Source organism: Rattus rattus, chromosome 6, assembly GCF_011064425.1.
Source record: "Rattus rattus isolate New Zealand chromosome 6, Rrattus_CSIRO_v1, whole genome shotgun sequence".
NCBI lineage: Eukaryota > Metazoa > Chordata > Mammalia > Rodentia > Muridae > Rattus > Rattus rattus.
Window position 1 is genome coordinate 1,139,801 of NC_046159.1, and position 25,602 is coordinate 1,165,402.

A 25,602-nucleotide genomic window follows, 5' to 3' on the forward strand; every position below is an offset into this window, starting at 1 on the left:
GAGCTTCAGAGCATGGGCAGAGGAAACTTTAGTGCCACCAGGGTGCGTGGTGTTGGCACCATAGTATTAAAGATGCAGAACACAGATGTGACTTTTCCTCAACCTCATGGTGAGTGTGAGTGACAGTGTAGCGTCGGTGGCAAGACTGGGCTGTGGAGAAACCCATTTCTAGTCTTGTGACCCTGACAGCCATGCCTTGGAGTTTTAGAACACAGGTGAGTCTTCTGGAAGCTCCCAAGGGACAGGATTTGGGTTCCTGTGGTTCTGAAGTGGGTAGGGATGGGCTTATGCCTCTGGTAGTTGCTGGTCCTGTTGCTGCTGGGTGTTGAGGGGCTAGCCTTCCACTCAGGTTCACACAGGCCTGAGGCTCTGACAGTGTCCTTGACTCATCTATCGGTCCCGCTGTGACAGGGTGACAAAGAGGTGGCAGTTGTATCGATAGCAGCTAGGCTTCTGGCGTGGGGAGTGCAGCATTGGGAGGGCTCAGTTCCTTTTCTGTAACAGGGCCGTCACTTCAACTCAAACCAGCTACGCAGAGCAGATTTAAAGCTTGTGGGAACCGTGGACATCTCTAGTTGGGACTGCCAGTCTACTACTTTGCTGGAGGTGGCTGGTGTTTTCCAGCTTCTCTTTGCCCAGCTGGACCCATCCTGTCATCTGCAGCTCAGGAAGCCAGGGCCTTGGTTGCAATTTGCTTTGCCCTTTGGTCTCCGTTGCCTGTCAGAATCAAACTGTTCATTATTCCCCTCACTTCCTTGTTCTCTGTGGCTGAGGATGCTCAGGGCTCTGCTCTGCAGAACACGCACCAGCATGAAATAAGCCCAGGCACAGGCAGGCAGAGGCTTTGCGATGTCGTGGTGCAAGAAAACAATGACTCCCTAGGAATTGAATGGGGTTAGCAGAGGCTGGGATGGGGAGGAGGGTCTGCAAGTTGCCAGATAAAAGGTGGGAAGGCAGGCAGAAGGAAGGAGCCTTGAGATGTGCTGCACTGTCAAGTGACTGCAGTCAAGATGATGGACAGCAAAGCCCCAGTGTGTCCCCCAACAAACGTCAAGGAAGATGACGGACACATTGATGACGCTTGATTTAATTACTCTGCATTGTGTGCACACATCAAAATGCCACATTGTTCTCCGTGAATGCAAAGCCTATGATTTGTCAATTAGAACGCTGTAAGGAAAAAATGTAGTAAAAAAACAAAACAAGTAAATCAATCATAAAACAGAAAGCAAAGGATTGGAGCAGACAGTCCCAGAAAGTTACCCAAGCCGTCAACAAACTCCAAAAAATACTGGATTTCACCTTGCACCCACTGTGTTAAAGACAGACAGATGGTTTCAAGTGTTGTAGGGGATTTGGAGAAATGAAAACTTTTGCTATGGGTGTGGTGGTTCACACTTACAATCCCGGTAGTTAAGAAGCTGAGGCAGGAGGATTGCCAGTCTGAGGTCAGCTTGGGATACACAGTGATACCTTGTCTCAAAACAACAATGTCAACAGCCAAACTAAAACAAAGAAAGTGAATAAAGCAAACAAAAGGCTCCAACAGGAGGCTGTTTATTTTGTAAAATGTTAGGTTTCCGTCAAGCTGACATGGGTCAGGGCCTTCTGGGTAACAGGGACTTCTACTGGGAAAAAATGCGTCCATCAAATTGACCCATAGACAAGTCAGTAGTTGATATGGGAGGGCCCTAGGGTACACACGAAAGCAAACTGAACAAAACCATAAGAGCTTACCGGAAGGAGCATGCTTCAGTGGCCTCTGCCTCAGTTCCTGCTTCCAGATTCCCACCCAGAGGTCTTCCATGATGGAGTGTGATGGGAAGCTGTAAGATAAAATAAAACCCTTTCTTCCTTCCCACTGTCGCTTTGGTCATGGTGTTGACCACAGCAATAGGAACCCCAACTGAGGCACCCACACCTCCCACAGAAATGCATATGCATTGAATTTGTTTATAACAGCACCGTTTATAACCCTACCAAAGAAGAGACCAACTCACACGTTTATCACAAGATGAAAGCCCAGATGCCCTGTGGTACAGGCTCAGCCATAAACAAGAGCTGTAGTAGTAAATATTTAATCTCAAATTTGGGGTTTCTACTCCACCTTTGATCACTCAGTTCCCAGATAAAGACACACAACTTTATGTTTATAATAAGCCTTAGTCAGCACTAAATCTGGGCAGATACCTAACTTCTCAACTATTAGAATCTATTTCCCATCAATAGCCCTGAATTATAACTTGCTGTATTCTATCTGGGCTGATCTTAACTCCAATTGGCCAACCCTCAGCCCACGTATTGAGAACTCACCTATTCCATGGTGTCTCTCCTCTCTTCCCCTTCTCCTCTCTCATCCTTAAGGTCTCTCCTCAGACCCCCAGCCCAGGAACCCAAACTCCACCGATCTCTCTTCTGCCTAGCTATAGGCTGTAGGCATCTTTCTTCACCAATCAGGGATAAGTGGAAGGGGAAAGGTTACATAGACATATGTGGAAGGGGAAAGGTTACATACACATACATAGACATACACACATACCTGTGGACATGCAAATTCTCTCATCTCTGGGAGCAACCAGGCCTTGGGGGCCAGCATTTAGCATTACAATACACAGCTCAACTGGGAGTGAAATATTTTCACATGCCAGAGTAAGGAATGAACACTGAGGATCCTACTCTGAATGAAAAAAAGCCAGGCATGAAACCCTGTGCTGTGAAAGCTGCCCATGTGTGGCCCCAAGTTAGTGCCCCAGTGCTGTGAAAGCTGCCCATGTGTGGCCTGGCTCTCTAGAGACTTAGAGTTCGCAGGTTGCACAGGGTGAGGGAGAGTAGGGCTGAATGCTAATAGGTAGGGAGATTCTTTTTTTGGGGGGGGCAGAGTTAAACGTTGTCAAATTACATAACAGAGGTAAAGATACAAGCAGGTGAGACAGTATGCAATTCTCTATCAACGAATCAGTTTAAATGTAATGTAGGTAGAAAGGGAGGGTCCTGTGGTAGGTATTTTCTTTCATACCTCCTGATTTTAAAATACTTATTTGACGGTGTGTGTGTGTGTGTGTGTGTGTGTGTGTGTGTGTGTGTGTGTGTGTGTGTGTGTGTGTGTGTACGTACATGTCTGTGACTCATGGTGCACATGTGGAGGTAAGAGGACATCTACTGGAGGGATTAGAGGTAGGTGGGGTGGGTGAGGAGTGACCTGGTTGGAGGAGAAGAGACCCAGAGTGGGGAGGAGGAGGAAGAAGAGGAGGAAGAGGGAAGGAGGAGGGGGGAGGAGGAGGAGGAGGAGGGGGGAGGAGGAGGAGGAGGAGGAGGAGGAGGAGGAAGAGGTTGGGGAGGGCAAGGAGGCTGCCACGAGGGTTGAGGAACCATGAGTACATGGCCAGGAGAAACGACAAGTATCTGGGGTACACCCCCGGGGAGGTACCCAGGCCTGTAGTTAGAAGAGTAGATTAGGGGAGACCCCCAGTAATTGTCAAAGCCAAATAAAACAACCATAGTCTGAGTCTCATTTATTTGTAAGCAAGTCGGGGATAAGCTTAAATTGTTCTTACTGCACTGCCCAGATGGAACATAGCAAGTTCCAGCATGTTTCTGCTGTTAGACAGCATACTCCAAGCTAGCTGACCCATGGCTGACCAGAGTTTGGTTCCCAGCGTCCATGTTGGGCAGCTTGTAACTGCCAATAACTGTAGCTGAAGGAGATCTAATGCCTCTCTGGCTTCTAAGGCTACCTGTATTCACATGATATATATATATATATATATATATATATATATATATACATATATATATATATATGTCTGTGTGTGTGTGTCTGTGTGTGTGTCTGTGTCTGTGTTCATGTATGTCTATGTATGTGTGTATATATGCATGTATATAATGTATATATACACATATATGTATATATGTAGATACATGTATATGTTTGTATATATATACACATATACATGTATATAATTTATATGTATAACTAAACATAGAAATTAAAGAAGTAAGCCAATAAGATCAACAATTCTCACTTAAGGAAAAAACCAATTTTTGAAGCTCCTGAAACACCAGGAGACGTTGAAGAAAGAACGTAGACACAGTTGGGCTCTTATAAGTCATACCTGTTTTTATCAATGACTGGGAGCTCCTTGGAGAAGCTGGGTTTAGCCTTCCACACTTGCAAGGTGACTTTATCACATATCCAAGCTCTTCTGGCTATGCCTTGGGGAGCCACTGTCAGTCACAGAGTCCTGGTTGTACGACACAGAGCCATCATGTGGCAGGGGCATTTTTTTTCTCAACTAAACACATGAAAATGTTTCTCATTGCAGAAGCTTTCATTTTTCATTTCAACACTGAGTTTGTCTTCTAAAGTCATCTTGAACGTCTTAAGAAAGGCAGGCTGGTCAGAAACTGTCTTGTGCATAGCCGTGGAAAATGACTTTAACCGAAGGTGGGTTGTCACACTACTGGTGTGTATGGCTGTGTGTGCGGTGTCTGCGTGTCTGCCTGTGTGTGTGCTGACATGAAGGTCAAGGTTGACACCGGGTCTCTTCTTTAATCACTCTTTCCCTATGCTTGTGAGGTACGGTCTTCCATTGATCCTGGAGACCCCTGGCTGCCTTAGGCTGGCTGGCAAATGGATCTCAGGTATCTTCCTACCCGGACATCATGATAACCACGCTACCCCCACGCCCATCATTTCACGTGAGTGCCAAGGCTCAGCAGAGTCTTCAAGGTTGCTCTGGACGCGCACCTTCTCATCTCCAGCCCACTTCTATTACTCTCATAGAATCACGTAGCGATTTCCGCCCCGGCGCACCTCCCAAAGTCACTTAAAACAATGCAGGGGATTCACAGTGTGAGCTCCCGCCCTCTCTCCAGTATTTTAATTCCGGGAGTCCTTACTCAGAGCTTGGGACTAATGGCCCCTCACACAGGGCTTTTAGGAGGATCACCTGCCTGGCAGGTGGACAGCCCCGATTGCCAGTGCGTAGAGAGTCTGTACCTCAATGGGGACTCTGATGAAAATTTCAAAATTACTTTCCACTGATGGTTACAATTCGGGGCTTTGGGATCTGAGCTGCTCTTTGAGGAAGAGCGGGTTTCCACAGAGGTAACACCTGGTGGACTGATGAAGGTAGGAAGAGGCCAGGTCTTTGTAAAAGGCCTTCAAAGGGTGTCCGTGCTTATTCACTTTGTGTATGCCAAAACGAATCCTGTTCGCAGCTGGAATGTTTAGTATCAGCAGGGCCAATAGATTTTTCCCCCCACTCCTCACAGCCCTAGTGGCCATGTTCCCATTAAACACATCTAATTCAAAGCAGAGGGAGGCCCGCACATCTCCAGCCTGACTCTCAGCTTAATTCCCTCTGTCTTTTTAAAAGCCGCTCTTCCAGAATGAATGATGAATCAAGCACGGCTAATTTTCACACTGAACTGTTTATGTGTTTTTAAAGAGCAGCTTCTGGGAAGAAGGAGAATGAAGATTTAATAAACGAAGACGCCGCGAAGCTTCCAAGACACATAAGCAGAATTGAGAGAGAGCATGTTTTTCAAGCTATCAGACAAACGGATGCTGGCAATGACGACCACCTTTTCAGGTCAACGGATGAGCAGAGCCCAGTCTGCAGCTCTCGGCAGGCACTGGCGGTGACTTCCCTGTTTCTGCAGAGCCCCAAGAAGCCCCCTGCCTTTCTCTGTCAAGGATGCTCAGGCTGTGGGCAGAACCACCACTGAGGCAAGTCAGGCAGTCCTTTGCCTCATGTCTCTGAAATCGCAGGACCGGGTTTCTTTTGTCATTACTGATTTATTCTTTCCCGTTCTCCCTACCTCTTTTCCGGGCAGCTCTGATTCATTTGACAAGTTTTTCATGCTATTTTCCCCCATTTTCTTTTTAACAATTCTTATCTGCTTTTTTAAAAACATTTATTGATCTTTTGTGAGTTTCACATTATGCACCCCAGTTCTACTCATCTCCCTGTCCCCTCACATTGGCCCTTCAGCCTTGCAACACCCCCCAAATAACACACACACACACACACACACACACACACACACACACACACACACAAACCACCACCACCAACAGCAGCAGCAACAACAACAAAGCCAAGGAAATATCTCACTGTGGAGGCTGTAGTGTGTCACAGTGTCCCACAGTACACCCCTCTGTCCACACATCTTTACTTGCAAATGTTCATTGCAATGAGTCATTGGTCTGGTTCCAGATCTCTGGCTTCTGTGACACCATCGATATCCGACCCTCATCAGGACTCCTCCCGGTTATCCTGTTGTTGCCCTGTGTCATGGAGATCCTGAAGCTTTGAGTCTGCAGGACTGGCCCTTTTACACATCTCGACCATTCACAGGCAATATAGATTTTGGGGTAGGCAAATTCAGAGCCCCGGATGCTGGCCTGCAGGGTAGCTGAGCTAGTCTGTTCACCCCTCTCCCTTATCCCAACCACCAGGGTGTGAGCTCTGAAGCACTACTTTGGTTAGGCCATCCAGTGCCTCGACAGTAGGAGGCAGGGTCAACTCTGCTTCAGTGCCTCAGGACCAGTTCAACCTCACCCACGCCTCCAGAGCCAGCTTCTCTCTAAAGCCCAGGTAAGGTATGGTGCTCACTGTCCCAAATGTTGTAGCTTGTGAGGGGCTCAGTGAACTCTCTTGCTCTTACAGCCTTGGGGCTGGCTAGTCCATCAGGGCCAGCTCTAATGTGTTGCCCAGTGGAGGTGCAGGGCCAGCTCACCTGCTCTAATGCCTCAGGGGCCATTCTCTCTACTGCCCTGAGAGACAAGGGGGTGCTTTAACTGTCATATACACTGAGTGACCGCTTGTGTTCCAATTCATTTCCTGACCTACTTTTTTATTTGCCTATGCTCACTATGCCTAGTGCTGGGTTTCCTGGGGGATAATTTCTTTCGAGTTCATCATGTGCTTTGACCATAGGCACCCCCTTCAACGAAACATAACATTTTGTTATTTGGCTTATTGTGTTTAACAGGATGATCTCCGGTCACGCGCAGTTTCTAGCTTGATTGCATTCTTCTTCGTGGATAAAGAGATTCATTCTCTTTATTGCGCCCTCTGTTGGTGGGCAGTGGGACTGCAGACATCTCTGTGGCACACTTAGGTAGAGCCTCTGAGGCACACGCATCCAGGACTTGCACCGATACCCTCCAGTTTGAAGACTGTTACCTCAAACTCAGGAGTTTGTGTGCAGGTAATACCCAGAATTTCCACCTTGGATTCCGACACCTGTCAAGTAGGAGACGTGTGGACTGTGTAATCCCTGCTGTTTGGAATCTTAGTACATCTAACCAGTGCAGTGGGGTATCCAGTGACTGCTGCCCAGCTTTGGGTAAGCATTCCTGGGAGATTTTAGAGAAGTCACGAGCGAGACAGCCACATGCTTACAGCAGCAACCTGTGAGCCGCTTGGCCTTTTATGCTGTACTTTGTTCCCACCAATTCCAGGCTGCTTTAATTCCTCGCTGTTCGCCTCCGTGAAAAGTATTTATTTGCTTATTTCTTTTATTATTGATTCTACTCTCTGCACACAGTTCTGGGTTTGATCATAGCCCCCCACCCCCATCCCACACACCCCCTTTTCCTGCCCTGGAGCTGCCACAGTGTGGAAGCACTGGTCTGGGGAACGTAAGAAGTTTAAAAAACGGATTCTGTGCTTCAGGGCACTTCTAACTCGTCTCTTCTGTGTCACGTGTGTTGGCACAGCACACTGGAAACCTTTAGGCTGACTTCCCATGTCTCAGACGTTCACTACTGGCAATGAGTCTTTTGACACCGTTCTCTACAGATACATCGAATTCCCTAAACGTTGATGGGGCACGGCAATCTTCAGCGTTTCAGCTGACGTCACAGAGACTCCTGGTTTTCCACTGCCATTCTTTCCCATTCTGTCCTCCGTTCTCTCAGTGTATGGGGTTCACACTAGGCTTTATAAAACTATAACTCTCTCATCTTCTCAACAGGGTCTCCACCTCCTCTTGGTTTCTGCCAGAGTTGACAGGGATACCCTGAACCCGCTCACCCTGTATCTGAGCAGGCAAGAAGGAGGAGGAGGAGGAGGAAGAGGAAGAGGAGGAGGAGGGAGAGGAGGAGGAGGAGAAGGAGGAGGAGGAAGAAGAGGAGGAGGAAGAGGAGGGAGAGGAAGAGGAAGAGGAGGAGGGGGAGGAAAAGGAGGAGGGGGAGGAAGAAGAAAGAGTAGCTTGCACCCCTTTGTCACTACGTCCGATCCTCGGGCATCACATGCTTTCCCAGGATGCAGTTCTTCGTGACTTTAATAAAAAGTTAAAATGCAGTCCTTTGCAAATGGCTCCGTTTTGAAAACACCAAATGACTTAGGGGAAATATGAAAAGCGCCACTCGGAGCCTCGCTACCCCAGCTATTTAGTGAAAGCTGTCACGAGAGGGATGAGGGACACATTTGAACGGGTTCTTGGGGTCTTCTCGGCACGAGGCAGACCCAGCTCCAGTGGGAGGCAAACCAGCTGCAGCTTGTCATATATTAGTCAATTACCCTAATGATTTTCCTCCTCACTGAAGAGCATGGACCGGGGTCGCCCTTGTACTTTATGAAGATTTTGCTTTGTCTCCTTGCAAATATTAATTGGATTCTCCCCATGTCGACTCCTGCCTCCGGGGTTTGGAGGTCACCGCAGGTGTGGGAAGGCCAGCGAGGGGGACTGAAGACTGGCAGGAAATGCCTTCCTTCCTGCGTCTCATCCCCGCTCTCATGAAGACAGCATTTGATTAGTCCTTTGCAACCTGTTTCTCCTCAGATACAGGGAAAATACCGGAAAGCACTGTGCCAATTCTGGCTGTCGCTCCTTTGAACACTGTGGGATCTGCTGCAGGAATGTGAAATAAATCCAAAAAGGGCTGCTTTACGGATCTTTGAATGTGGTGTCACAGAAGGAAACTGTCTTAGAAATCATAGCTAAAATTGGATCGTTAGTTAATTCTGTGGGGAAAGAAAATTAGAATTGGAATGAATCTGTAAGTTGGGAGTCATGTCTAGCTGATACCTTTCACTCTGTGTAGGACGGCCATGTCCTTAGGACACATTTGATGTCTGAGACCCAGATCAGACCACAGTCTCTGGCCTTTCCTCCTCCTGGCACCACTCAGCCATCATTCTGGAGGTCAGTCAATCAGCACATCGGAGTTCCAAACAATTGTTGCGAGTGAGTGGGTTCTTCTCTTTTACCTCCTAAACTTAAGTAAATACTATTAGCTTTTTCTTCTGAATGGGACACATCTTCACAGAGCACCTGTTGCCCCGTGCCCCAGAGAGAGAAGGAACACAGTGGTGGGCAACTGGTCCTTCCATGCCCTTTATAAAGTGTGAGTTCTGTCTATGACTTAATGGCCTCCTCGGCGGCCCCAACTCTTTAGCTCATTGGTGATTGTTCATACAAGAACCTGTGTAGTGCCACACGTCTGTGACTGGTGTTTGAGGAAGGGGGAGGGGTCGTTAGTTTGAGGCTGGTATGAGCCGCATAGTATAAGCCCGGAAAGAAAAGTGGGTTCTCTGTACAATCGAGGATCCTGCACATTCGGGTCAGAGAAGAGGCGCTACATCCATGCAGACAGCGGTGCAGTGATTTGACGCTGTGACTGATGAGCAAGGACAGGGAGTCTCAGGCCTCAGCCTATGTTGACTCTGTGGTTTCAGGACTCTGAGGACCCTGCCTTCTCCACATTTCAGTCACAGGAAAATATTTAGTTTCTTCAGCTTGAGGTCGAGTCTGGTCAGTGTGGCACGGTGAGGCTGAATCGAAGCATTTAAGGTTAAGCCAGGGAACTATCCGCCAGACGCAGAGCTAACAAATGTGTGTTCCGTAATACACCCTCGAGTCTGCAGGGACTTGGGTTAGAATGCGAGTTCTCTCCATCGGGTATATTCCTTCTCTGCCTCTGATCTCAGTATTCTTTGCCACGCTCGCCCTTCCCCTGGACCAACGTGTCCATTAAGCTCTTTTTCTTTGTGTGTCTAGATGCTATGGGGCAAGTGTGCGCATGCGTGCGCATGTGCAGAGGACGGTAGATAACATCGCGGTCTTTCTCTACAGCTCTCCAGGTCACTGTTTTGAGACAGGCAGTCTCACTGAACCTGTAGCTCCCTACTTGGCCGAGCTCCTCCCATTCAGAATTACAGACTTGCTCTGGGGGTTACAGACGTGCTCTGGGGGTTACAGACGTGCTCTGCACACTGGCTTTCTTCATGGCTGCAGGATATGAACACAGGTTCTCGTGTTTGTGCATGAGAGCGTTATCCATCTCCCCAAGCTCTTATTTATACCCGATGTTATTTCATACCCTGATTCTCATGTATTGTTTGTATTACAGACACAGAATATGTACAATATACACATCGAATATAATATATAGAGAAGTAATTCTTACATTCAGGGCAGTGGCAGCAGCTTTGTGTTGTATGGGTAGAAACCATGCTAGCAAGAAGTTCCCTTGCTCTAGAGCAAAAGTCATCCTTGTGGACTGATGGGGACAGAACAGAAGGCTGACAGGGAAGGTGAGCATGGATCGTGCAGTGTCAGGAGGATGGGAGCCTAGGTCTGTACACTGTAGTGCAGTTCTCACTGAGGGTTCTAGGGAGGGAGGCCTCGTACTAGATGACAAAACGGGGATCAGTGCTGAGCCCTGGGCCTCCAACATGACTCTGTGCACCATAGCATAGAGGTGGCAGTAGGATAGCTTCATCTGGAGTCACATGCATTAGAACATGCCTTTCAGGGTGGTTCCCTCCACATACTGATAACCCAGCATGCCTCGTCAACCCAGCAGGACCAGAGTGTCTCAGAAGACACACTTGAGAGAGATAGCAACATCAAGACCCCAGTGCTACTTCCTCATGCTTAGCCTTTCATCAGACCCCCAGCATTCCCAGGCAAGCCACAGGCGGACTTTGAAGAACTGGGAGGCAAAATTAGAAATTACATTATTATGTAATAATAAAGGATGGTGTGTTCTGTGCACCTGTGGCCTGCATTTTATACCTGGCATAAAGTATTTATTTTCTTTCCCCCATGACTGAATTCTTGTGGAGTTATAAGGGGACGTAACTTGTAGGTGGATAAAGGCTCTTTGTAGCCACAATGGCAGCTCACAAAATGTTTATTGTTGGAGAAGCAGACTCTAGCCCACCTGGCCATGAAGTAACTCCCACAAATCTTGGCCAAAACCAGATTTCCACATGGAGAGGTGGCGGGGATATGTTCTACTATGAAAACAGCTTGGCCGGGAAAACAAACCATCTATGGAGGTTAGGCTCACTAATATTTGCTGTTTTTAAGTCCAGTGGAAAAGTGCACAGAGAGAATAGTGTGTAGCTTTCTAGTCAAAACGAGATCCCGTCCAACCCAACACAAACTGACCACAAGGCCACATTTTACTTAATAATGCAGCGTATTGTGCTGTGAGGCGAGTCAGAATGTTATGATTACCCCCCATAGGGACGTGGCACTCTCGGCACATACATCTCTTGAAAGCCCAATCTCTCATTAGCACATTTAATTAAGATAACACAATATTGATTTCGTGTGTGATTATTATGGGAAAGTTGGTAAAGGTCTTCATCCTAATCCAAGGATTTACGGACGTGATCAGTCCTGCGATTCTGATATTTATCTCATTTTCTTCTCTTACCGAGGCTCCAGAATTCAGTTCTGTTCTGGACTCTGTTCCTGGGTCAGACCTACAACAGCCGCCTGCGCGTTAGATACCAGCTGCAGAGTGCCCATGATGCATTGCTGCAGAGTATCTGTGATGCATTGCGTTCGCAGTGCGGAAGATGGTCTCCAGCAGACCTCTTAGGCGGAGCCTTGTTGTGCGCACCTTTATGAAAATATGCCTGCTTTTCTTTTGGCATGCTCAGCAGTGGGATGAACGGAGTTCAGGATATGTGTACTTCCAGTATTACTGGATTCTCTTCTGGGAGTTCAACCTCAATGTCCTGCAGGTTTGCTCCTGTTTGTTGGGTTTTAGCAGTCTGAATGGTACAGAAACTGCAAGCATAAACATTGCTTTACTTTGCGTCTACCCTGTTCTTTGTAAAGGTAACCCTGGTGCCCATCTGGTTTCTTGATCATGAATTGCCACTGGGTCATTTCCTTTGTCCATTGTTTTTAGGGGTGGAGTGGGGTCTTTCTCTTTGTTTTGTTCCAGTCCTTTGTGTTTTGAGACAAAGTTTCACTCTATAGCCCGGGATGGCCTTGGAATCTGAGATTGCTACCTCACTGGATTTGAATCAGCGAGCGTGCACCATTATGCCCAACTCATGTTATTTTGCATAGCTATAGCATTTACGTATGTAAGTCAAGTTGTCCCCTTCTGAGTCCTTCTGTCAGAAATGTCTTCCCTTATCTCCTTGAGACTACTGGGACCGTGAAGAGGGGTAGAGGGAGATTTATCAGTTCTTGAGAGTGCTTGCTGCTGTTCTACCGAACCCTGAATGGGTAGCTTTCTCACAACCACCCGAACCTCTAGCTCCAGAAGATGGAGTACCCTTCAGGCACCTGTACATACCACACACACACACACACACACACACACACACACACACACACACACACACACACCCCTTTAAAATATTTAAGGTTATTCTCAAATCTAGGTCATTCCCTCTGCTCCGTTACCCTTTTCTTCACCACTAAAGGGACCAGGTTCTGTGGCAGCTCACCCTTACTTACAAGGGTGTGTCTGCTTCTTCCGGTCATGTGCACACCCTCTCACCCTGGGACGCCTCAGCTGGCAAAGTTTTTTAACCACCTGATGGTGTGAAACCAAACACAGTAGAAATCTCACTTAGAACCTGCAGTTTGCTTCCCCCTAGGCTGCTGATAGACCGCAGATAGAAAGATACGAAGATGTTCTGATACCTGCAGAGGAAGGAGCCATGAGAGCACAGGGGTGGGCGGTCCCCTCTTGGCAAGATGCTGAGTCAGCAGGTGATCCAGTGCATTTCCAAGTTAATGGCCTTTTCAACTTTCCATAATTTTATTAGTACGTGATCTAAAAATAGACCAAGAAGCCACTAGCTTTGGCAGAGGCAGGAGACAAAAACCAGAGCTTGTCATTCCTAGGAATTGAGACAGAGGTTCCTCAGGATGTAGAACCTGTACTCCCTATCTTTTTTCTCTTTCATTGTTTCCTTTTTCCTCTTTTCTCCACATGGATATGCCTATACACTTTCAAGTATATATTGTGTGCATGCAGTTACGAGCATGTGTGGAGGCCAGAGATCAACCTGAGGTGATGTTCAGATGATCCACTTCTCTTTTTTTGTGACAGGGTCTCCCCTCGACCTGAACTCACCAGGTAAGCTAGGCTGGCTGGCCCAGGAGCCTCAGGGACAACCCGTCTCCATTGTCCCAGCAGCAGGACTCCAAAAGTGAGCTGACAGGCCTGTTTATTTAAATGAGCGCTGTGGTTGGACTTGTAGCCTGCCCTTTTTCTTCCTCAAGAGATATCTTACTCAGCTGTGATCACCTGGCCCTCTGAAGGAAGGTGGAGCAAGAAGTGGGACATTAGTGCTCAGTAGTCTGCTGACTGAGGGATTACCTGCCTCTGCCCCACTCCCCAGTGCTTGACACACTCATGTGCTCTTGGGTCAAATGAGTGTTCCCACTCCTAACCTCCTAGCAAGTAGTGCCAACACCTCTTTCCTTTTAGTGCATTATATATATTTATTTACTTATGTTTAACTTCAAGCTGACCACTTTATTATCCTTTACATGAATTGTCGAGATACACCACTTTTTTTTCTTTCATTTTTTGAGACAGGGTCTCACAGTGTAGCTCTGGCTGTCTTGGAACATGCTGTGCAGACCAGGGCGACCTAGAACATGTTGATCCTCATGTCTCTGTCTCCTGAGTGCTGGGACTAAAGGCATGCATCGCCATGCCTGGCGAGATACACCATTCTTACATTTATTTCTCTGCCATCTTTGGGGTTGGATCAAAGGAAGATCTAGATTCGGGAGGGCTAGAGATCTGCGACAGTCTCCTCACTTTTGGAAAACACGGCCATTTTCTCCACAGCATTTTTCGGTCTCGGTTATTATTCCCTCTCTGTTAAGACTTAAGACGACTTTTACAAAGTCTCAACTCTTGTAGTGTTCCTTGTTTGCAACCTTGTTGCAAATAGGTGAGTAACCTGGCTCCAAAAACAGGGCTGTGGAATTAGCCTATTAGTATGCTTTTAATGTTATTGTTTCTTTACTGCCAATCTAAGGTAACTTTAAATTTTAGCATATCATTCACATCTGCTCTGTGATTCAGAGGATACAACATTGAAGATATAGCAGCATCTTTCTATTATTTCACAGATGACTATTCCTTGTTTTTGAAAACGAGCTCCAGGGCTCTAAGCTTGCATTGTTGCCAGGTGACTGGGTGAAGTAATTATTTTATTATTTGTGTATATTAATCTTTAATGCACCCTCTGTGGTGATGGACAGCACTCTGAATCCTGGGCTATGGTGAATCTAAAATACTTGGTTTAGTTTGGGGGTTAAAGTCTTATCAAACTAGTTATCGGAATAAAAGGAAGTTTAGGAATTTCAACACTTGAGTCTGAGAGGTGGCTCCAGGGTTAAGAGTTCTTGCTGCTCTTGCAGAGGACTGAGTTCCCAGTACCCACGCAGCAGCTCACAACCATCTGTAACTCCAGCTCCAGGGGATCTGGTACCCTCTTCTGACCTCCATGAGCAAATGTTCATACGTGGTGCAGGCATACATGCAGGCAAAACCCTCATCACAGAAAATAAGAATAAAGCTTAGAGAGAAAAACCCAACAAATTAACAGAGCCCATACCCTAATTAACCCGGTCAGAAGTCTGTGTATTTCAGCGAACGTCTGTACATTTAGAAGCTGTGGGGTTCACATGGATTTTACATGTTTACCATCAGGAATATTTTGGGGGCATTTATCCAGCATCAAAAGTGAAAACCCACAATAGATTTGGAATTTGAAAAACCAAATAGCTTTATGTCTTCTTTCATAACTCACATTTCATAACTTCTATGAACATCCAGTCCTTACATACCCCTCAATATTTAGCCTTTAATCTCTTTTCTACATGTTACACTGTACTCAACTGCACCTGTGATTATATATAATTATTGGCTAGGCTCCACATGTGAGCAAAAACGTACTTTTTTTCTGAGATTGTGTGACCTCACTTAATATTATATATTCTAAGTCCACCCATTTTTCTACATAGTTTGTGATTACATTTTCTTTAGAGGTAAGTAGTATTCAATTATATATATCATTATTCATAATATTTTATTATTATATATTACTTTACATTAGTGAAAATTAGTTTTCCAAGTCTATGCATAGTTTCTTACTAGTGCACTTAGATAATTAGCTATTAGTCACTTTCCCTGTCTCTGTGACAAATACTTGACAGAAGCGACCTAAGGAAGGGAGGGTTTACTTTGTATCCCAGTTTGAGAGCCCTGTCCCTCATGGGGGCAGAACCTGCTCTAGCTGTGGTTTCAGAGTGTGAGGTAGCTCGCCACATTGTAGCCACAGTGAGGAAGTTGGGAGAAGAACACTGGTGCTCAGCTCCCTCTTGTGCTGGCTGGGCTGAAGCTGATGAACAGTTCCTACTGATGGATACTCACGATGTTCACAGCTTTTCCTGTGAAAATGCTACTGCAGTCAGGAACCTGACAACAGGCCCTCTTGTGATCATGGAGGTGAACCTGTCATTAGCTTTTAGGAGTGGATCCCATGCTAAGTGGTGCATGATCTTTAAACGGGCTAGATGATGTGAAGTGTCCACTCAGGGATTATGTATTTTGACTCCTACCACTCGTGTGGCAGTGGTCTCTCCCCACATCAATTTCACTAGAATCCTAGTTATAGTTATGTAGAGTGCTTCTAATGACACGTTTCCATGGCCTGGGGGCATTTGTTTCGATATGTAAGTGGTGGGTTTGTTTCCTGCTCACAGAATCATTCACAGTTGAGAGCTGTGGCCAGGCAGGGATCTTTGAACTTATTGGATGTTTTGTGTGACATATTCTATCATTTTCCACAGAGAGGTTAAATGCTTCCTGGGTTCATGCTATGTGTCTTTTCTTTATTCTGTCTTTGTGAGTAGGGAGAATGTCTTTGTATGTGTGCACATATACGCATGGGTGCACGTATATGTGTGTGCACATACCTGTGAAGGCCAGAAGTGACTTTCTCAGTTGCTTTTTACTTTATTTTAAAAGACAGGGTTCTCAGTGAGCATGGAGGAGATCAGTTCAGCAAGGATGCAGCCAGCAAGCTCCAGGAATCCTCCTGTCTCTGCATCTTCAGCACTGGTATTGCAGGCGCCACCTTTCAGGCCTCCATTTTTATGTGGGTACTGGGGACCTGAACTCTGGTCCTCATGCTTGCCTGTGGGATAAGTACTTTACCCACTCAGTCATCTCCCCAGCCTCCCTTTTTTACTTATTGAAAGTGGTATTGGATCATGCCAAGGATCTGTGAAGAAGATGTGTCTCTATTTCAAGAGCTCTGATGGCTGCCTAACAGTGTCTGCTGTTAGTAACACAACGGTGATGGCTGTGGAGTAACCGGGTTGACATTCAGAGAACAACTAGACGAGCTTGTGATTCAGTTCATGGCTGCCTTCATGCCTTTGAACCTGCATTTCAGGAAGCTTATCACAGTCACCAGGACTTAACTGCAAGAAATGTCCAGCTATCAAAAGGTAAGCGACCTTTACCACAGTAGCCAGGAATGGTGACAGTAACGTTTGGCTACACCTCCCTGCATGTAACATTGTCTCCTGACTTAAACCAATCGGATTAATTTCTGTCTCATATTTGTTACTAATTCCCTGTGCAGCCCTGAACAATAATCTCAGGCGAGCTTTTTACCAGACTATAAACTGAAGATGCACACTTGACTGGGCTCCCGTAGGCTGAGGGAGATGACATCAACTGCAAGCACTCTGCCGCCTCAGATCTGTAGTGCGCTGACGTTCATGGGCTTAGTCTTGCAAGCTGTGCGTCCTCAGGCCACATCCTCAGCCTCTCCTTGCCTCAGTTTCCTCCTCATAAAACGCGGATGATCGTTGTACTTTATTGGGTTGGTATGTAAAGTGCGTAGCCCGGTGCCAGGCACATAAATGCTCAACAAATGGTAGCTATTCGTTTTTACTGTTGTCATTATCATTCTCTTCAGCAATTTTCTTAAGCTTCCTTATCCCGAGCCCTTCTGTTGAAAATTGGCCGTGATGCCTCCACTATTATTCCCTCTCTATAGTCATGCTGTGGTATTTGAGCTGCCCTGTGATTGAATCTGCCAGGCACTTCTCTGGGATCCATGTGTGGAGACGCAGGGATTCCTGCCGGCAGGAGCCCCTTGGGATGCTGCTTGGGTCTGGGCCAGCACTCCTTTCTTCTCCCTCAAGAGTCCCAGGGATCGGTCCACCCACTCTCTCCTGCCTGCTACCACCTGTCCTTCCTCTCATATTTGTCTTCTGTTCTAGATAGCGCGCGTGCACACAAACACACACACACACACACACACACACACACACACACACACACACACACACACACACACACGGCCCTCAAGTGTTCAAAAGAAAAGGAAATAATGAAGATTATAGAATCAGCGGCTTCTGAGCTGGCTCTGGCTGTTTAGCTTTGCGTCAGTTTGCGCATGCGCAGGAATGATGCCCTTTTTTTACTGACTCTATTGGTCTCAACCCTTCCTTGGTGCTCCCTTGTGTTAAGCATTATATATCACATATATGCTATACATGATAGCATATACTTAATATTGTATTTATTGTATATGGCATGTGTATTCTAATTTGTTTCTCTGTTGCTGTGATAAAATGCGAAACAAAAGCAACTCGGGGGAGGAAGTGGCTTATTTGGCTTCCGGTATCATGGAAGGAAGCCAAGTCAAGAATCAAGCAGGGTAGGAACCTGGAGGCAGGAACTAAACCGGAGACTATGGGGAAGCGTTGCTCAGTGGTTTCCTCCCTATAGCACGCTCAGCCCACTTCCTCTTATACTCCAGGTTTACCCTTCCCAGGGACAGTACTGCCCAGAGTGGGTTGAACCCTCCCATATCAATTGTCAATCAAGAAAACTCCCACAGGTTAACGAGGAATCAAGTTGATGGAGGCAATTCTTCAGATGAGGCTCCCTCTTCCAAGGTGACTGTAGTTTGCGTCACGTCGACAGATACTAACCAGCACGTATATTATTATACCGCATATACTGTCTGTGCTCCACACCACTGAGAGTGAGGTGGCCCACCAGCGTAAGGGACACATCTGAGCATAACTCTACTGTAGGATGTGCTCTAGGCAGGGTACCTACGTCCTCCAATGTCACGGTCTATCTCACACCCTTCCCCATGCAGGTTGTATGGAGTCCTGGTTTTACTGCTTCAGGCTGTCCTCTATGTTACGTGGCACAGAACTGCCTTATCCACCCACCGTAAGCAACTAGCACAATGGAGTTCAGTTGTCTCCTTTTCTCTCAGATACCTGCTCTCCTTCTTTATTCCCCACCTCCCTAGTTCCAGAGACAGCAGATCTTTCAGAAACACCGAAAGTTACACCATAGATTTAGCAGCTGAAGACCATCTAATTTCAAAGCCCATGCTCTTAGGGAAAGAGCCAATAAATTATGGGATAGAATCTGAAACTGCAGACCATCTGACTTCAGAGCCTGCCAAGTAGTCTTAGATTTAATGGGATTAATGTTTTGTTTACAAATATGAGTATACAACATACAAGACTTTCATCTCTGTCAGTCTCTTATCTACCTGGGTCAGAGTGGGTATAGGATGGGCAAGAGAGGATGGGGATGAGGGAAAGGGTTGCCGGGAGAGGAGAGGAGAGGAGAGAGGGGATGAGGGGGAAGGGGAGGGGGAGATAGATAGATAGAGAGATAGAGAGAGAGAGAGTGAGTGAGTGCTGGGTATTGACATTGCAGACCCCCCAAATTGGGCTTTGTTGAAAAATAATAACAAAAAAGATAGATTTCTGCTGACCCTATTTGAAAATAGAGGACCTAGGTCGAGAGGACCAATTCTGGCGTTTTACCCGTGTATACATTTGCTTTTCTTGCTGAGAACACAGAGACTGCTGTTCTCTGAAAGAAGTTGGCTATCATGCAGAAATCGAAAATGGAAAGACGACAATGGATTCTGGTTTTAAGAAAGCATGGTGTGTGTGTGTGTGTGTGTGTGTGTGTGTGTGTGTGTGTGTGTGTGTGTGGCATGGGGGGGCAGAAAAGGAGAGGGAAAGGAATGAACTCACGGTTGCACTCGTGGCTTAGAGAAGCGATTCTAACCTGAGGGTTGCAACCCCCTGTAGGGTGTGTGTGTGTGTGTGTGTGTGTGTGTGTGTGTGTGTGTGTGTGTGTGTGTGTAAAATGATGCTTTCACAGGGACACACATCTGATATTTAGATTACAGTACATAACACTAGCAAGATTATAGTTATGAAGTAGCAATGAGATGATTTTATGGTTGGGAGTCAACACAGCATGAATGAGGAACTATATTAAAGGTTGCAGCATTAGGGAGGTTGAGAATGTCTGCTCTAGGGCCTGGTTGGAGGGGAGAGAGAACAAGGGTAACAGTGAGTAGGGGAAGAATGGAGGGGAAGGGAGGGATGGAGGGAAGGGAAGGAGGAGGGAGAGGAAGAGATAGAGATAGACAGGTAGATAGAAGATGATAGATAGATAGATAGATAGATAGATAGATAGATAGATAGATAGATAGATGGAAAGAACAGGAAGAAGTTTCAAAGATGGCTTCTATATTGACAAGCAATGTGGGATTTTCTTCAAGGAACCAGCATAATGCATGGGTACATGGCTCACCTCAGGTGGTAGAGCACCACTGTCCAACTGTAAGGTTTACTTGTACGCTTGAGCGTCCTTCAGTTCCTCAGTGACACGTTCAGTGACTCAGTGAGGGCACGAAGAGCTGACCAAGGACCTGGGGGAGAGTTAGGAGACACTCAGCAGAGGACAGAAGCAGCAAGAGTGGAGAAGGGAGGCTCTGTCCGACAAAGCCAAACAGTGACTGTAGGTCCATTGGCCAAGGCGGTCACCGAAGCCTCTGGATGCAAGAGTCACAGGCAGCTTATGTATGTCACTCTTCCACAGGGACCAGGGGGACATCTTCCAGACTCAAGGGCTCTGCAGTAGCTACCAGGCATGCAAACCCTTTGTGTCTCCAGATAAAATGTTCAGAAGACAATTAAAGAATGAGAGAAGACAAGAGATTACACAATCCTCACAAAAACATCAACCTTTTAATTAAAATATAAAATTCATCTAAAAGAATGGTTCAAGCTGGGGTGGGGGGGATGCACATGCCTTTAATCCCAGTACTCGGGGGGCAACTCTGAGTTCAAGGCCAGCTTAAGACCAGGATGGTCAGGACTACACAGAGAACCCCTGTCTTAAATAAGCAAGAAGATATCTATCTTTATCTATCTATCTATCTATCTATCTATCTATCTATCTATCTATCTAGTCTGAGAGAGAGAGAGAGAGAGAGAGAGAGAGAAAGAACAAATATGATTTAAATGCTTATGTTAGGTTAATCTAAGTTTTAAAAGACCTAATACAAAAGTAGTTGTTTTTCTAATTTCCTTTCAAGAAAGGAACAGTGACAAAATGTCCATTAACTATATAATTAAGGTGCTAATCTTCTTTGTATGTGAATGTGAGTTATAGCCTCAGTTAATATGTGACTTCTCTACTAGTAATAGCTTAAGTGAGGTTTTCTTAGAGTCTGGTCTTGGATTTTCTTAGCTCTGAAATTCTAATACAGAATTGTCCATCGCTTCTCGGTCTTTTGGCTAAGATCAAGTGCAGAATTGTCCAGTTCTGCTTTAGACTCCTGGGAATTGCCGATCCTACCCATCAAGGGATTTATTCCAGCTTTGTTTCAAGGTTGAATCTCACACACACACACACACACACACACACACACACACACACACACACACACACGTACATTGTTCCACCAAGAGACCACAACAGCTCTGGAGTATGAACTAGTGCTTTTGCAAGTGTGGGGTTCCAGCTCAAAGCAATGCCTTTAAATGTATTTAAAATTATATAATTTTATGTGTATGGGTCTTTTGCTTGTGTGCGTGTTCACGTAGCACGTGCATGCCTGGTACCCTGGGAGGCAAGAAGAGGGAGTGGGATCCCCTAGAACTTGAATTATAGATGGTTGTGAGCCATCATGTGGGTGCCGAGAATTGAACCTGGGTCCTCTGGAAGAGCAGCCAGTGCTCTTAACTGCTGAGCCATCTCTACAGCTACCTTAATTCTTTAAAACAACCATTTCTTATCAATAACATTGTTTGCTGTCTCTCCCCCTCTCTTCTACCTTCCCATGGATGCATGCGATTATGAAAAGGCAGTTCATTGTGGCTCCATGGTGTGTTTTCCCTCGTGCACATCATGAAGAAGGTATCTAAGAACACTTCTCATACGCACTGGGAGTTAGATACAGACCCGTCAATGTGTAATATCATCTCATGACCTAACCCAATCTATGTGTTATTCCAAGAGGCGATAACTATTTTGACATCACCTCCCAGGTAAACTTCTTTTCTGTTATTGAGATTATCTAACTTGAATCATACAGAATGGCATTTTGTATCTGGAGTTTATGTCACAGGATGTCGCTGAGATTTAAATACACCGAGGTCTACATTCTCAGCTCATCTTAAATGCGTGCTATATGATTTGAGATACCATACCCCGATGTATCTAGATTACGCTCACTTTCCAAAGACTCAACTCTTTAGTCTTTTAGCTCTGTTGGATCTAATTTACAAAATCAATGGTATATGTATTAAGGGGTACGACTTAATGTTTTGATACTCATAAGGACGGTGAGAGAGTCATCACAATTAGGCCCATTAGCACATCCACAAGCTGACAGAGCTACTTGTCTTTTTCTTATGATGAGAATTTCTAAGGTCTAAGTTCTGTGCAAATCAGCTGTGTAAGATTGTCCTATCTAACGCCATCCTGATATAACCCTAAGAATGTATTCATTGCTTTACTCTCTGTAACCTTTACACCTTTCCCTGTTCCCTTCATCCCACGAGCTCTGGTTGGTTCCCTTGGCATGCAGACCTTCATGATCGCAGACCTTGGCTTGGCTTTTGTTTCCTGTGCCTCTGAAAACCAAGTAATGCCAGTTCCATGTTTCCTTCTGCAGTTCTACAGTTTCAACTATGTTTGAGTCATTAGTACACTTTCAGTTGTTTTCCTAAGTTAATTATGGTGGTGGATATCAAGTTTTTGCAATACCATCCCTTTAGGAGTCTGCTCTGTTCACTGTGTGCGCTTGTATCCTTGTATCCAGGCGTCTGGCGGTGCGGCCCTATTTCCAGGCTCCTGCTCTAGTCCGCTGTTGGTTTTACGGCAGTTTTACGGCAGCGCTCTACTTCTTTGGGAACTGGGTAGCTTCGTAATATATTTTGAAGTCAGAAGGTATAGTGCTTCTAGCTCCATAGTTCTTGATTGAGGTTGTTATATTTTGCATTTTGTGGTTTTGTATAAATTTTAGAATTAAAATAAAAGCCCCCTAAAGAATGAAGTCACAGTCTTGATGGGACTCAGGCAGTGTCGCCGTGGAGCGGAAAGATCAGGATTTCGGCACAGCCGTCAGAGACACCACGGAGAACGAGTTCACATCAGAAGATGATCAGAGCTTCGGTCTCAACATTATGCGTCGGGCTCTGGTTCCAACTAAGGAGGGCTGACAGCTACATTAACTCGGCTCCAAATCTTTGACTACCCAACTTTCCCCAAAGCACAGTGCAAGGTCATGTGGGTCGACTGGTGTTTGGATTCCTGAATGGCAGATCCTGTGTGATGATGCAGGGCCCGTTCCATGTGTATGAAGGGTACTCGCTGTCAAAGGTGACGTTCCCAGTGAGCGTTTTCTTCCATCTTCTGGGTATGGACCCTTTGGTGGTCAGCAATGCTGCTGGAGGACTCAACCCCGATTTTGAAATTGAGATACATTGCTGATCCGTGATCACATCAACCTACCTGGTTTCTGTGGCCAGAACCCTCTCCAAGGCCCCGACGAAGAAAGTCGCACATCTTTGAACCATTGCTCTGGATGCAGAGAGTCTGGCCTTGTCCAGGAGTTGGGAAAGAAATTTTACTCGGGTGCCATTTATCTGAGATAATCCCACCCCTATTCTAGGTTTGGAGTTCGTTTTCCTGCCATGTCTGATGCTTATGACCGGAATCTGGGGCAGAAGGCTTTCAGTGCCTGGAGACAAATGGGGGAGCAACGAGAACTACAAGAAGGCACCTACGTGATGTTGGCAGGTCACAAGTTTGAGATCGTGGTGGAGAACTGTCTGCTAAGGATGCTGGGAGTGGACACTGTTGGTGAGAAGCAGAATTTGACTGGTGGTTTGAGGAAAGGATCCGGGAAAATGGCAAAGGGGAGGGAGAGCTTAGGGATTGGGGGAAGGCCGAGTTAGAATACTAGGAAGGCAGAGACCACGGGCTGGAGCTCCAGCGCTGTAACAGAATATCAGGACAGCTGCCTCCTCTACCTGTGGCTGGAAGGTGGACCTATTAATTGACACAAGGCACAGAAACAGAGTGTGTTGGCCAAGTGTGTAAGGATGCCTGAAGAGATGTGGGCAGCGTATGCGCAACACCAGTGTAGCTGCTTTGGATGCTTTCTGAAATCCGGTGAGTTTACGAGAGCGAGGGTGAGGAGGGCCATGTGAGGGTCATCTTCTCTCTCCCTCTCAGGCATCGGCACAGTCCCAGAAGTCATCGTTGCAAGACACTGTAGGCTCCGTGCCTTTGGTTTCTCACTCATTACTAACGAGGTTGTCGTGGGTTACGAGAACTTGGAGAAGGCCAATCACAAGGAAGTTCTGGGGACCAGGGAAAGAGTTGCATAGATGTCTCCATTCTTTTTTTTTCTTTTTTTTTCTTTTTTCTTTTTTTTGGAGGTGGGGACCGAACCCAGGGCCTTACGCTTTCTAGGCAAGCGCTCTACCACTGAGCTAAATCCCCAACCCCAGATGTCTCCATTCTTATGGAGAGAATTCCACTCTTTGAGCATGCCAACTGACTGGCCATGGAGGGCTGCAGTGCTCTCCCAGCGGTATCCAAGTAGCTGTCTACTCTGGTCCCTTGCCTGGGGTCACTAGTCCCTGTTCTTAGAGTCTAGCATAAAGGAAAGAGGAGGATGCCCACCCTTCACCTTCCCGATAGATATCCTTCCAATGCTCTCATGCCTGGTCCTCTCGCTCAGTTGCCTTCTCAAATTAACTTTCATTCCTCTGGAAGAGCTGGAGTCCGTTTCCCAGCACACTTGGGATACATGCCTTCAAACAATACCTTCTACATCCCGGAGATGACACACATGTTCTGGGCTCAGTCTGCTTCCCCTAAAGCCCTGGAGACCAAAGACCAACCCAATACCTCTTGGATTTTTATTTAGTATCATAATGTTTTGAGAATAAAGATATCAGATACTTAAAAAAAGAAAAGAAAAGAATGAAGTCAGGAGCAATGGCTCAGTTACTAAGGGTAGTGTGTGATCTTTCAGAAAACTTGAGTTCAGTTCCCAGTAGCCCCCACAGGCACCTTACTCTCCTGAAACACCGGTTCCAGGGGATCCAGCACCCTCTTCTGGCTTCTCGAAGTATCTGCACACGTCACACATACATAATTAAAAGAAGCAAACAACCCCTACCGAGATAAAATGAAGTTGGAATTTCCATAGGGATTGAATTGTATGTCAATATGTGTAATATTGATATTTGAAAGGGTTTTTGTTTTGAAAAAAGAGTCTTATAATGTTTTAAATAAGTTTAGGAGTTTGCGTTGGGATGCGTTCGTGGATATCTGAATGGTCCTAACTGTGTAGGACCCCAACTGAGCAGGACTGGATCTTCTGGAGGATGTGTTTTGCCACAGTGTTCAGGTGTCAAATGGAAGGCCCTTTAAACACACATAAGCTCACAGTTTTCCTGTGTGGTCTCTCATTGCATCTGTAGGCAGCCAAGACTACTGATCGACTTGGAGAGAACAAGATGAGAGTAGGTCACATGGCTTCCTCCTGGCCTGCTGTTGGGCATCTGGGGATCAGAATTATCACCAGGATGTAGATGTACTTGTCTCTGGATCTGAGGGCGAGTTCCCATTTCTGTGGTTGATGGATTTTGGAGGTATTTCTGGTGGGGTGATACTAAGGAACACTACTAAAGACTTCTGTATCAAAGGTATCTTCTGTAACCACACGCTCTGGTCTCTTTTAGAGAGAAGCTCAACAGTAGAGACCCTGGGTTACAGTATAGATATCGAGATGGTTTCATTCAACGCTGCCAAGCAGTTGTTGGCAATGGCCACACGGCTCTCTGGCAAGCCCAAATGCCCAGGAACTTCAGCTGCATCCCATCCCCTGCAACTTCACCGTTGAAGTATTTATTATGTCAGTGCTTCTGACCATGTGGTCGCCGTCAAGCAACTACATGGCTGCTTCAGGGCAAAGTCGCCCCAGATTCTTC

The 25,602-nt window shown here is 46.2% G+C and overlaps 1 pseudogene; it reads left to right on the forward strand.

The window, feature by feature from the left end:
- Nucleotides 1-23,988, forward strand: part of LOC116903658 — a 153,455-nt pseudogene extending 129,467 nt beyond the window's left edge.
- The last annotated feature ends 1,614 nt before the right edge of the window (nucleotides 23,989-25,602 follow it).